Raw genomic sequence first — 13,241 nt, 5'->3', positions numbered from 1 at the left:
GGGATTTAATACAATTTAGTGGTTTGAATTAAAACTCTGGGAAAGGCAATGAAAACATGTGACTTTGTTAATTTTTTTGCATTAAAATGTGAAATTTACTTCCACATAGAATTCTCAAAGAAGTCTTCTGAAGGTCGCTAGACTTAAGTCAGCTTTAACATTTTGCCATTAAAGCCTCATGAACTTATTAGTACTAATAGTAAGATTGTGTCATCAAATGAATCCTGGAAGTTTAAGGAGAAATTTCTAATACAAAGGCTGCCATAACACATAAATGGAAAACTCTTCCCAAAGGGTCAATTCAGTAGTGGCAACACAGATTGAATTTTGACACAATAAATCATACACAGACTGAGTTCATAAAATAATGGCTCTTTCAACAGAATCATGGACATAAAGTTAGTGTTTATAAAAGGAAGTTCTCTTTTGAGAGCATGTGCCATTTAAAATACCTTCTGTTAAAATCCAGACTGTAGCAGTGCCATTGAAACAGGTAATTGAAAATAAGACACACAAAAAATCTTCCATGTTTATGTATTGGAAGAATTAATATCATCAAAATGTCCTGCTATCAAAATCAATTTACAGATTCAATCTGATCTCAATCAAAATACCAACAACATTCTTTTCAGATCTAGAAAAAAAATTGTTAAAATTCATAAGGAAACACAAGAGACCCAGAATAGCTAAAGCAATCTAAAACAACAAAAACAAAGCCAGAAGCATCATAATATCAAATTTCAAGACATACTACAGGGCAGTTATAATCAAAATAGCCCAATACTGGCAAAAAAAAAAAAATACTAGATGTATAGATCAGTGGAACAGAATTGACATCCCAGAAATCAATACACACTTCTACAACCAACTTATCTTTGACAAAACAGCTAAAATCAATCCCCAGACAAGGACAGTCTCTTCAAGAAATGGTGCTGGGTGTGCCAAAGGTGACACTCTGGGGAACCCTGTTGAAGTGAAATAGACACTATGAGAAACAGTGACTTGATCAGCCCTTGTCCTGACTGTTGATGTATAATGTAATACTTTATCCCTTTTAGTATTTTTTTATTCTAGTTAATACTATTGGTTGAACTCTGTAACTAACACACAATTATTCTTAGGTGTTTAAATTTTAACTGAAAAGTGATCCCTGTTAAATATAAGAGTGGGAATAAGAGAGGGAGGAGATGTACGATTTGGGACATGCTCAATCGGACTTGCCTCAAATGGTGGAGTTAGAAACGTGCCAGGGGATTCCAATACAATCCCATCAAGGTGGCATGTACCAATGCCATCTCACTAGTCCAAGTGATCAATTTCAGTTCACAGTTGATCACACTGATAGGTCTAAGAGTCAAAGGGATCACAAAAACAAGACTAGTGTCTGCTAATATTAACTGATAGAATGAAAAAGGGAGAGAATGATCCAACATGGGAAGTGGGATACACAGCAGACTCATAGAATCGCAGATGTCCTAAACAGCACTCTGGCCTCAGAATCAGCCCTTAAGGCATGCGGATCTGGCTGAAGAGCCCATGAGAGTATTTTAGGCATGGAAAGCCAAGACACTCTGGGAAAAAAAAAGAAGACCTAAATGAAAGATCTCTGCGCGTGAGATCCCAGTGGAAAGAACAGGGCCATCAAAGAAGAAAGTACCTTTCTCTGAAGGGAGCAGAGAACTTTCACTTTGACTGTGACCCTGTAGGAATAGGATCAAAGTCGGCGAACTCAAAGGGCTTCCATGGCCTTGGCAACTCCTGACTAGAGCCTAGGGAGATTACTGACGCCATAAACAAGAGTGTCAAATTGTTAAGTCAACAACAGGAGTCACTGTGTACTTACGTCTCATGTGGGATCTGTCCTTAATGTGTTGTCCAATGTGAAGTAATGCTATAACTAGTACTGAAACAGTATTTTACACTTTGTGTTTCTGTGTGGGTGCAAACTGATGAAATCTTTACTTAATATATGCTAAACTGATCTGTATATAAAGATAATTGAAAATGAATCTTGATGTGAATGGAATGGGAGAGGGAGTGGAAGATGGGAGGGGTGCGGGTGGGAGGGAAGTTATAGCAGGGGGGGTGGAGCCATTGTGGTCCATAAACTGTACTTTGGAAATTTATATTTACTAAATAAAAGTTAAAAAAAAAGAAATGGTGCTGGGAAAACTGAATCTCCATGTGCAGAATCATGAAACAAAATCCCTACCTTAACCTTATATAAAAATTAACTCAAAAAGGATCAAAGATCTATATCTATGATCTGATACCATCAAATTACTAGACAACTTTGGGGAAACTCTGCTAGACATTGGCATAGGCAAAACCTTCTCGGAAAAAATCCCCAGGAGCACAGTCAACCAAAGCCCAAATTGACAAATGGGATTACATCAAGCTGATAATCTTCTTCACTGCAAAAGATACACTCAGCAAAGTGAAGAAGCAACCAACAGAATGGGAGAAAACATTTGTAAACTATGAAAGTGTTAATCAATTAATATCCAGAATCTATAAAGAGCTCAAGAAACTCAACGAAAACAAAACAAGCAATCCAATTAAGAAATGATCAAAGGACTTGAACAGGTATGTTTCAAAGGAGAAAATTCAAATGGCCAACAGACACACGAAAAAATGCTCAGGATCACTAGCCATCAAGGAATTACAAATCAAAACCACAATGAGTTTCCACCTCATCTGAGTTAGAATTGCTCTAATACAGAAATCAACAAACAATAAATGCTGGCAAGGATGTGGGAGAAAAGGTACCCTAATCCATTGTTGGTGGGAATATAAACTACTGCAGCCATTGTGGAAAACAGTACAGAGATACCTCAGGAATCTGAATAGAGACCTACCATAGACCCAGTCATGCCACTCCTGGGAATATACCCAAGTGAAATGGAATCAGAATATCAGAGAGTTATCAGTAACTCCATGTCATTACAGTTCAATTCACAAATTCACAACAGCTAAGATATGGAGTCAACACAGATGTCCATCAACTGGATAACGAAATTGTGGTATATATACACTATGGAGTACTACTCAGTTGAAAAAAAAAGTGAAATCTTGTCTTTTGCAACAAAATGGATGCAACTGGAAACCATTATACTTAGTGAAATAAGCCAGTCCCAAAAAGACAGATACCATAGAGTTTCCCAATGTAATGTATTGGAGTAAAATTCACATTATGAGATCTGATGATTGTTTACAGCCCTTGTCTTTACTGTTGAGGAACAGTACTTTTTCTTCATACTATTTGTTGAACTCTTTACTTAGTGTAGTGTTAACCTATGAGTATAAAGCTAACAGATAGATCTTTGTAAAAATTCAGAGTGAGAATAGGAGAGGGAGGAGGAAGAAGGGTTGGAATGTAGGCAGGCAGGAGGGTAGGGTGGGAAGTATCACTATGTTCCTAAATATGTCTATATAAAAATACATGAAATTTGTATACCTTAAATAAAATGTTTAAAAAGTGGGAAAAATAAACAGGTAACTGGTTCTTCACATAATGAACGACGAAGTTTAAGGACTAAGGTTATTAGATGTGCTTTAATATTCTGCGATATCACCTTAAATAATCATGAATGTTACAGCACTCAAAGGCACTGCTGATGATTTTTTAAATAAAAACAAAGTAAGAGCCTTTACTCCAGTTGTTAGACCATCTTGGCTGATGACTTTAAAGTGTGTGGTGAATATACTACAGAGAATCTTCATGGAGAAAGTTTCATGTTCTATTCTACAAAATTTTCTAAATAAGAGGTCTGAGCTCATCTGAATTAATTCCATAAGAATACTTCAACTGTGACAAGTTTAACACCTGGCAGAGACCCAAAAATAAACAAGGCACTAAATAAGTATCAGTTTAATTTAGCTGAAATCTACCCAATAACCAGTATCTAGTTATTAAATTTAGTCAACTGAAAGCTTTACATTTGTCCTTTCATTGAGGAGAAAAGTCTTAAAGATTACTGAAGTATTTATTCGTAGTATTTTTGAGTCATTCTCACACACAAGATGGACAAGACAAGTCATGCCAACATTAAATTCTAATAGAAGATAAGACTTCATGGAGTCTAGATTGGAATTGTAAACAAAGCATTTGAGAAATTTTAATAGACTGCAGACTATTCTAGTGGCTTGAAACTTTTCATACAATAAAAAAAATTCATACAATAAAAAATAAAAAAAAAAAAACTTTCATACAACTTCTCAAAGTTGAGAAGCACTTTAAAAGTGTCATTTTGGTCTTAAACATGACAATATACAGTACAGACAAAGAATCCACACCAATTCTGCAGAACCATTTTGAGAAAAGAACTTTATAAATGTTGTAGGTGTTTTTTTTTTTTTTCAAAAACTGGCTTGACGTGATCTTAATTCAGAATTTTTTCTGACAACAGGTCTAGATTTATTCTCTCCAAAATGGAATCTAGTCACATGTGTCTTTTGCCATCACTGTACCACATCAGCCCCAGGGAAATGCTCAATTGAAAGAATGGAGCAGAATATTCTGGCTGTGTCCAGCTAGACCGCTGACATTTACCAGGCTTATCATTTTCAAAAATGGCAGACCATGTTCATGGTTGGGAGTCATTCCTCTCTGCTAATCATAGCTTACAGGTCCAACTGAAATTGTTTGACAAACGAAAATAGATTCTAGCTTCTAGTCAATATGTTTTACTTCTCATTTGATTTTTGTCAAAAGGTTTTCCTCTCTGGCATAATTCCAGTCACTGCTTCTCTTGTACTTTCAAATTCTGTTGTAGGAGGTCTACTCACAAGCAGTATAACTGAACACCACTAAATTTGTTAAAGACTTTGAGAAAAAATGAAAGGAGGGGTTTTCAAACCACACTTCATGAAAAATAATGTTCAAAGCCACCTCTTCTCCAAAAACAGCATTTGTTTAACAGCAATTACACACAACCTCTCTGTTCCCTATTCAACTGTGCCATACAATTCAGCCCTGCCCCAAAATCTCATATTCAACTCATCACCACATAAAGCAAGACAAAAAAAATTTATGAATCTTGATTAAAGGCAGCAAAATTCAGAAGATAGCAGAGTGAAGTAGCCCTGCTAACATTCCCAGGAAAACCACCCTAGCTTCATTCAGGCATTCCCTTATGTGGCACTAGTCAGCAGATTAAAACAGTTCCTACCAATACAACAGGATTTTCTCCAAAAAGTACTAGTCTGGGTGACTACAGATTCTCTTCATCTTTTCATATTGTTTGCACAGATACTAGCAAACTAGACTACTATGATTTCCTGCATGGTAGTTTAGATTGAGGGGCCTGTTCCTTTAAGTTCCAGAGAGCAGATTGGCAGTGAAGTCAAAGTGTGAGACTATCTCTCCATGCAAATAAAGTAATGAACCCAATGGGCTCAACTTCCTCCAAGTCATCTGAGTTTAAACCTCATCAGAGTCCCAGTTAAAATGGGGTAGCCATGCCTCCCTGGCAAATACCTATTAACATGCTCTTAACGGGGATCCAAAATGTATTTAAGGATTCTAATCAAAGCTTGGCATGTAATGCAGGTATGGAATTAAAAGAATTATAGATAATTATAGATGCCAGGGGTAATGCGCTTTGTTCATTTTGCATTCCTAATAGTGATTTGCTTTCTCTTTTGGAGTTTAATACCTGCATTTCTAATGTGATTAGCTTAAAATAATGGTTGCTTCAGTGAAGGATTTACATTGAAATCCTGTTTATTACCTGCTTGCTTATTGCTAAGCTAACATGGAAAGGTATAACATTAACTATATGGACATCTGTTTCCTGAAACAAAAATCTATATTAGGAAGTTTCACTGGACTTAATGACACAAATGTAAACCATAAAATGCTAACATAGTTGGCCTCAGACAAGAAAATAGCAAAGTTCTGCATGTACAGAAATTGTGAGAATAATTGGACACAATTCTAGCTCAACACAAATAAATTTTAGAGATATTTTAGAATTCCATAGAAATGGATGATAACATGAAGCATTTTCTCCCACTTTTTTTTAAATGCCCTAACCACTTCTCATCAGCTCAAACAGAAAATCTGGAATAAAAATATTCCCTTACATAAGTCTGAGAGATTTCTGATGGTAACAAAAGACCATGATGATATTGTTAATTACTTAAGAATCATAGCAATGACGTACATACTGTAAATGTAGACAAGCGACTTCACCTTTTAGCACGATGACTCATTTTGATTGTAATTGCTTTTGCAAAACTGTAACCATTTTTCCAACCTTTATTAGCACAAAGACAACAAAATTCAGCAAAGCTAGCAGAGAAAGGTAGGTCTGTTAAAGATTCCCCTGAGAGTTCCATCTTAGAATATAAGGGGTTTAGATGGCAAAGTATCAGAAAATGTAAAACTATTCACCAATGGGGCCTACACCCTACCAAGCACCAGACCCTAAACTGATTCTTCATTCTCCTTTAAAATAGTCATGTCAAATGGTGGGCATTTGACCTAGTGGTTAAGAGCCTAAAATACTAGTCTTGACACTGCTTTTGATTTCAGCTTCCTGCTAATGCACACCCTAGGATGCAGCACTGATAGCTCAGTACTTGAGACTCTGCCACCCACATGGAAAACCCAGACTGAATTCTCAGCTCCTGATTATGACTTGGCCCAGTTCCAGCTGTTGCAGGCATTTGAGGAAATGAAAAGCAGATAAGAGAGTTCTCTCTGCTCTCATCTTTGAAATGAATTTTTAAAATATATTTAAAAAAAAAAAACAGTAATACCAAGTAAAAATGTTTCCTCTTAGGAAAGAAAGAATGCAAGCAGCAACAAAAATCTCAAGCTATTAATTACTATTTTATATTTAATCATAAATTAGAAGGGAAAAATAAACTTTATTTTTTATTTTTATCTTTTCAAATTTATGTTTGTAATTGTTACCTTTTTTATTTATTAGTATATAGAGAACAGATTTCATAAATTTCATATATACAATTCTAAGAATACAATGATACCTTCAGCCATCCCTCCATCCCTCCTTGCAACCTCCTTCCTTTCTTTATTCTTTTAATTTTTTGCAATAACAGACTTTAAATTTACTTTATAAGCACAGGCCCAGTGTTTCTCTAAACACTGAGCTCTACAAGTAAAAGGTAGATAGATCACTATTCCACAGGAGTATAGCAGGGGTTATAGACAACAATCAAATCACAAGATCATAAGATGTCAGCTTAACTCAATATTCATTAACTTTTTTGTGTACTCTATATATGAGTTACAACTAGTCAGAGAAAACATTTGATATTTGTCTTTTGGAGTCTGGCTTTTTCACTAAGCGTAACAGTCTACAGTTGCATCTATTTTGTTGCAAAAGACAGGATTTATTTTTTAATTCATGTATTTGGAAGGCACAGTTACAAAGAGAGAGAAGAAGAGATAGTGTTTGTGTGTGTGTGTATGTCTGTGTGTGTGTGTGAGAGAGAGAGAGAGAGAGAGAGAGAGAGATTTTCCATTCCCTGGTTCACTCTCCAAATGGCTGCAACAATAGAGGTTGGGCCAAGCTAAAACTAGCAGGGGCCAAAGACTTGAGCCATCCTCTGCTTCTTTCCCAGACACATAGCAGTGAGCTGGATCAGTAATGGAGCAGCCAGGACAGGAACTGGCAACCATATGGGATGTCTTAGATTAACCCACCATGCTACAGTGCCAGCTCTAGGATTTCATTCTGTTTTTATGTCTAAGTAGTATTCCATGGTGTATATGTACATTTTTATTATCCAGCCATCAGTTGATGCATATCTGGATTGATTCCTTCTTAGCTATTGTGAATTGAGCTGCTACCAACATGAGGGTACAGGTAACTCATAAGCTGATTTCATTGCCTTTGGATTTCATTGCCTTTGGATCCCAGGAGTGGAATGGTTGGGTAATTTGGTAGATTTACTTTCAGATTTCTGAGGAATCTCCAAACTGTCTTTCACAATGGTTGTACTAGTTTACACTCCCACCAATAGTGTATCATGGTACATTTTTCTCCACATCCTTGCCAGCAATTATGTATTTAAAAATTTATTTTTATTTCTTTGAAAGATGGAGTTACAGAGCGAGAGAATCTTCCATCCACTGGTTCACTCCCCAAATGTCCACAATGGCTGGAGCTGTGTAGGCCAAAGCCAGGAGACTGAAGCTTCTTCTGGGTATTCCACATGGATGGAGGGGCTCAAGCACTTGGTTCATCTTCTGCTGCCCTCCCAGGCACATTAGCAGGGAGCTGGCTCAGAAGCAGAGCAGCCTGGTCTCCAACCAGTTCCATATGGGCTGCCTGACGGCAGCTTAACCAGCCATATCACAATGCCAGCCCCTATTTTTTTGTTTGTTTGTTTTGGATAATAGCCATTCTAAATGTGGTTAGGTGAAAATTCATTGTGGATCTAATTTGCACTTCCCTGATAGATAGTGATCCCGAGCAGTTTTTCATGTTTCTGTTGACATCTGTATTTCATCCTTTGAAAAATGCCTGTTCATGTCTTTTGCCCATTTCTTAACTGGATTGTTTGTTTTGATGCTGCTGATTATCTTGAGTTCCTTATATATTCTGGATATTAATCCTTTATCAGATGTATAGATTACAAATATTTTCTCTCATTCTGCCATTTGTCTCTTCACTTTGTTGTGTGTTTCCTATGCTGTACAGGCACTTCTTAACTTGATGTAATTCCATTTGTCTATTTTTGCTTTATTTTTTTTTTTTTTTTTTTTTTTTTTTTGACAGGCAGAGTGGACAGTGAGAGAGAGACAGAGAGAGAAAGGTCTTCCTTTGCCGTTGGTTCACCCTCCAATGGCCGCCGCTGCAGCCGGCGCACCGCGCTGATCCTGGCAGGAGCCAGGAGCCAGGTGCTTTTCCTGGTCTCCCATGGGGTGCAGGGCCCAAGCACCTGGGCCATCCTCCACTGCACTCCCTGGCCATAGCAGAGAGCTGGCCTGGAAGAGGGGCAACCGGGACAGAATCCGGCGCCCCAACCGGGACTAGAACCCGGTGTGCCGGCGCCGCAAGGTGGAGGATTAGCCTATTGAGCCACGGCGCCGGCTCTATTTTTGCTTTAATTGTTTGTGCTCCTGAGGTCTTATCCAAGAAGTCTTTGCCAATGCCAATGTCTTGCAGTGTTTCCCCTACATTTTCCTCTAGTAATCTGATGGTTTCCGGTGTTAGGTTTAGATCCTTTATCCATTATGAGTTAATTTTTGTATAGTATGTAAAGTAGGGCTCTTGTTTCACACTTCTGCATGCAGAGATCCAATTTTCCCAACACCATTTATTGAAGAGACTATCCTTCTTCCAGGAGTTACTTTAGCACATTTGTCAAGGATTAGTTGTTTGTAGATTTGTGGATTAATTTCTGGGGTTTCTATTCTGTTCCATTGATCCACCTATCTATTTTTGTGCCAGTATGAGGCTGTTTTGATTATAACTGCCCTGTAGCATGTTTTGAAATCTAGTATTGTGATGTCTCCAGATTTCTTTTTATTCTTTAAGATTGCTTTAACTATTTGAGGTTTCTTATGCTTCCATATGAATTTTTGGATCAAATTTTTCTAGATCTGACAAGAATGTCCTTGATATTTTGATTATGATCACATTGAATCTGTAAATCTCTTTGGGTAGTATGAATATTTTGATTTTAATTCTTCTAATCCATTAACATGGAAGATCTTTTCATTTTTTGTGTTTGTGTGTGTGTGTGTGTGTGTGTGTATGTCTTCTACTTATTTCCTTAATGTTTTGTGATTTTCATTGCAGAGAACTTTCACATCCTTAACTAAATTTATTTCACATTTAAATTTTTTGTAGTCATTGTGAATGGGACTGATCTAATGAATTCATTCGCAGCCAGGGCGTTATCTGTGTGCACAAATACTACAGATTTTTGTGTGTTGATTTTGTATTCTGCAACTTTAAAAAACTCTCTTATGAGTTCCAATAGTCCTTAATGGAGTCTTTTAGTTCCCCTACATAAAGGATCATGTCATTTGTAAAAGGGATAATTTGACTTCCTCATTTCCAATTTGTATCCCTTTTATTTTTCTTTTCTAATGGCTCTGGCTAAAACTTCTAGAACTACCTTGAAAAGTAATGCTGAAACTGGAAATCCTTGTCTGGTTCTGGATCTTAGTGGAAATTCTTCCAGCATTTCCGCATTCAATGTGATGCTGTTATGTTGACCTATGTTCTTTCTATATGCAATTTGATTAAGGTTTTCATCATGAAAGGATGTTGTATTTTATCAAATGCTATCTCTATTCAGATAATCATATGTTTTTTATTCTTCAGTCTATTAATGTGATGTATCATATTTATTGATTTCTGTATGTTGAATCATCCCTGCATCTGTGTGATAAATCCCACTTGGTCTGGGTGGATAATTTTTTTATATGTTGTTGGATTTGATTACCTAGTATTTTGGTGAAGATTTTTGCATCTATGTTCATCAGTGATATTGATCTATAGTTCTCTTCTTTGTTGTATCTTTGTCTGGCTTTTTAATTAAAGTGATGTTGGCTTCATAGGAGTTTAGGAGGATTCCTTCTCTTTCAATTGCTTTGAATAGTTAAGAAGAATTAGGATTAGTTCTTTAAGTTTGGAAAAGTTCAGCAGTGAAGCCATTTGGTCCTGGGCTTTTATTTGTTGGGAGTCTTTATTACTGATTCAATTCCCTTCTTGATTATTGGTGTGGTTGGGTTTTCTATATCTTTAAGTCTCAATTTTGGCAAAGTTTATGTGTCCAGAAATCAATCTATTTCTTCTAGATTTAAGAATCTGTTGACATGAAGCCATTTGTAATAATTTCTGATTATTATTTTTATTTCATTGGCACCAACTGTTTATTGTTTTCATCTCTGATTTTATTAATATGGGTCTTCTCCATTCCCCCCCCCTTTTTTTTTGGTTAGTTGGGAAAATGGTTTACAAACAAATCTTTTTTTTAAATTTTATTTATTTGAAAGGCAGAGTTACAGAGAGAGAGATACGTCTTCCAACCACTTGCTCACTACCCAGATGGTCTCAATGGCTGGGGCTAGGCCAGACCTATGCCAGGAATCAGGAGCTTCTTCTGGGTAGTCTATGTAAGTGCAGGGGCCCAAGTACTTGAGCCATCTTCTGCTGCCCCTCCAGGTATATCAGCAGGAAGCTGGATCAGAGGTGGAGCAGCTGGATTTCAAGCCCATATGGGATGCTGGTGTCGCCAGTGGTGATATAACCTGCTATACCACAACACCAGCTTCTACAAACAAATGTTTAACTAAATCAAGCTATACAAGTGTATGGATAATAAACAGAATTGGGGATGTTTTATCCTGTCCAAATGCCTGAAAACTTTCTATAATGTCATTAATGAAGGATGGAATGATCATTTACTCTAATATCAGTCCTTAGACATATATTATGTTTGGAGAAACATATCAACATGAGAACTATCCTAATATATTTAGACCATATCATATCTTTGGAATCAACTATCATCTCAATATAAACCTAATACCTGGAATTGAATTAACAGGTTAACTATGAAAACTTCATTTGGATATAATTGATGTCTTCTAGCTAAAATTATCTATATTTTGAATTTAATGATTCCAAATACATTTTATTTTCTGGTTTTTATAAAGGGTAGAATATTTTCATTGTGTCACTTTAAAAAGTTTCTGTGAGTATTTTTTCTCAGTTATCTTGGTCCATAGATAGATATAAATTCACAACTTCTACGTTTTTTGTAACAACTTAATTCAAATCAACCAGTACATATTAAGTATCAGTGATATCAAGGAACTAATAACAGAGAATAAGACAATAAGAAAGAGGCTAAATCTGGTATGTATTGTCAGTGTTTATGTTTAGGTCCACAAAATCACATATTTTGTTACTCCTGAATCAAGATACTTTGGTGAAATACTTTATTCAAGCACAATAAGAACCACAATAAAATAAATTCCTTCCTCTTAAAACACACAAGAGGCTCTCTTAGAACTTTGTTTCATCATAATTTAGTTTTGAATTCTTGGATTGGTAATCAAATACCACCATCAACTTAGTAAGATACAGAAAAGCTTGCTCTTCCATGCCTACCCATGCCAGCTCCCCCCTAACTGGGCTCTGTCCCTGAACCTCTGGCATTTTTCCTGACTATACCTCCCAAGGTATGAGTTTTCATTTGGAATGAGTTGAAATGCAAACTAAACACAAACGAGATTCTTCCTATAAATGCATTACTATACAGGAATAGTTTTGAACATTTTTCATGCAGGATTTAATTACTAGAAAGTTCTCTGCCAAACCACTTTTTTTTCTTATGCCCTTTGGATAACAAGGCACATAAACCTGCTAACACAGAGAGTATAAATTATATTAAAATGATTTTAAAAAGCAGACTATACAAAATACAACTCACATGTCTAATTTGTCATACAATTACTAGAGTCTTCACATAATAAATCAACAGACATATGGAAAAACTTCAAAATTTTACTTGGCAATGTAGAAGATAAATAATGAATCTACAATATTATCTCAGTATGAAAGCAGATAATAATCTAGAAGTAAAAATTACATTATTGAAGGTGAATTGTGTATATTCCCTTTAATTGTTTGTAAGAGAGCAATTTGTTTTTCAGCTCAAACAGTGTTTAATTGTCTCCTCATACTAATTAAAGAAACTAGACAATTGTACAGTCAGAACTTTGTAGAATTTTGCTCCCAGCTACCTCTTACATGAACAATTTTGTCCATTTCAAAAGATCCCCAGAGTGACCACTATAAATCCAAATTGTCTGGTAAAATTGTGACAGAAAAGCATGGAAAAGAGCTTGCATTTTAGTGAGAAAACATAAAAGAAGCAGGTGTTTGGCCTGAAAGAAGTGCAGTTTTAGATTGAAAAGACCCCATGAGAACTGCAAAATGTCTGTAAGCCTGGTGCTTGCATGAGTTTTTGTTGCTGAAGTTTGGTCAATTGTCACCCATCAGGAGTCAGACAAAATCAGAAGATAAATCTAAAATAAAATGAGTTCTCACAAACACAAAAACAAGACTGAGGAAAGAAATTCTTAGTAAAGTTTGAAATGATGACCTGAGGAAAACCTATCGAAAGGATGATGAAAATAATTCTGAACTTCTTGACTTCCAGGCTGGATCGACAATGAATTTGCAAGCCCATCCTTTCTCTATACCTTGACCTTACAGATAAATACCATTCAATACCAGCAAATA

The sequence above is a fragment of the Oryctolagus cuniculus genome, chromosome 5 (genome assembly GCF_964237555.1).
Source record: "Oryctolagus cuniculus chromosome 5, mOryCun1.1, whole genome shotgun sequence".
Taxonomy (NCBI): Eukaryota; Metazoa; Chordata; class Mammalia; order Lagomorpha; family Leporidae; genus Oryctolagus; species Oryctolagus cuniculus.
The sequence above is the reverse complement of the archived record's forward strand: the minus strand, read 5'-3'. Positions refer to the sequence as shown.